The sequence below is a fragment of the Canis aureus genome, chromosome 29, assembly GCF_053574225.1.
Source record: "Canis aureus isolate CA01 chromosome 29, VMU_Caureus_v.1.0, whole genome shotgun sequence".
Lineage (NCBI taxonomy): Eukaryota > Metazoa > Chordata > Mammalia > Carnivora > Canidae > Canis > Canis aureus.
The window spans coordinates 28,423,762-28,425,730 of NC_135639.1; the positions used below are offsets into that span (position 1 = coordinate 28,423,762).

The 1,969-nt window shown below is 34.5% G+C and overlaps 1 pseudogene; it reads left to right on the forward strand.

The window, feature by feature from the left end:
• On the forward strand, positions 1 to 1,626 carry LOC144301256 (histone deacetylase 2 pseudogene; annotated as a pseudogene).
• The last annotated feature ends 343 nt before the right edge of the window (positions 1,627 to 1,969 follow it).

Here is a 1,969-nt window from a genome sequence, read left to right on the forward strand (position 1 = left end):
ATGGCCTAGTGTTAGGGAGGTGGTAAGAAGAAAGTCAGCTACTACTATGATGGTGATACTGGAAATTATTATTATGGACAGAATCAGCCCATGAAACCTCACAGAACCCTCATGACCCATAACTTGTTGCTAAATTATGGCTTATATAGAAAAATGGAAATAATACAGTCCCCATAAAACCACTGCTGAAGGAATGACAAAATACCACAGTGATGAGTACATCAAATGTTTACATTCAATAAAACTGGATAGCATGTCTGAGTATAGTAAGCAGATATAGAAATTTAGTGTTGGAGATGATTTCCAGAGTTTGATGGACTCTGAATTTTGTGAGTTCTCACTTGATGGTTGGAGCTATGAAGTTAAATCAACAGCAAGCCAATGTGGCTATTAACTGGGCAGGAGGGTTACATCATACTAAGAAATCAGAATTAGGATTCTGTTGTGTTAATAATATTGTACTTGCCATCCTTGAATTACTGAAGTGTCATCAGAGAGTCTTATATATTATTATTGATATTCATCATGATGATGGTGCTCAAGAAGCTTTTTATTCACAGATCATATAATGACTGTATCATTCCATAAATATGGGGACTTGAGGAATATTGGTACAGAAAAAGGCAAATACTCTACTGTGAACTTTCCAATGAGAGATGGTATAGATATTGAGTCATGGGAAGATAAGTAAGCCTATTACCCTAAAAGTGATGGAGATGTATCAACCTACTGCTGTGGTGTCAGTGTGGTGCAGACTCACTGTTTGGTGTTAGACTTAGTTGCTTCAATATGACAGTCAAAGATCATGCTAAATGTGTAGAAGTAACAATTTTCAATATGCCATTACTAATGCTTAGGGAAGGTAGATAGATAATCTGTAATGTTGTTCAATATTTGACATATAAGACTAGTTGCCCTCAATTGTTGCAGTTCCCCATAAATTGCCATAAAATGATTACTGAGTATTTTGGGCCAGACTTCAAACTGCATATTAGTCCTTCAAACGTGACAAACTGAAACACTATGGAATATAAGGAAAAGATAAAACATTTATTTGAAAATGTACACGTACTACCTCATGCACTTGGCATCCAGATGCAAGCTATTCCAGAAGATGCTGTTCATGAAGACAGTGGAGATTAAGATGGAGAAGATTCAGACAAGAGAATTTCTATATGAGTATCAGATAAATAGCTTGTGATGAGGGATTCTCAGATTCTGAGGATGAAGGAAAAGGAGGTCAGAAATGTGGCTATCTTGAGGAAAGAGTAAAGAAAGCTAGCATCAAAGAAGACAGAAAGGAAACTACAAAAAAAGTAGTTGTTAAGGAAGAAGATAAGCCAAAGGACAAGAGGGGTGTAAAGATGGGTACCAAAAGAGTCAAATCAGAACAACTCAGCAACCTTTGAATTTGAGAGTCTCGCCAATTTCAGAAACCATAAAAAGAAAATATTGGGAAGAAAGTTTTTTCTTTTTGAAAATGTCTGGCTTCATTTTATACTAGTTTGGCATGGACTGTGTTTATTTTCAAATTGGCTTGTTTTTGTTTTTCTTCGCAAGTTTTATTGACTTTTCTCATTATAAAGCAAAATTTCTTCATCTTGCTTTATGTAATAGTACTTAATGTTACAATGTCAAAAAAATGATCTATTAAAGAAATAAGTAGAATTTCTGATCTGACTTTTTCCATGTTTTGTAATTCTCTTTATTTAAAAATATATATACCTGGGGTTTAAAAAAAAAAAAAAACACTACAAAACCATAGTAATTAAGACTGTGTGACACTGGCATATAGATTGAGATCCAGAAATAAAACCTCACACTTATGGTCAGTTAATCTTCAATAAGGGTGTCAAGACAACTTAATGGGGAAAGAATAATCTTTTCCACAAATGGGGTTGGGACAGCTGGATATCCACATGCAAAAGAAGGAAATTGGACTTCTTCCTTAAACCATACACAAAAATTA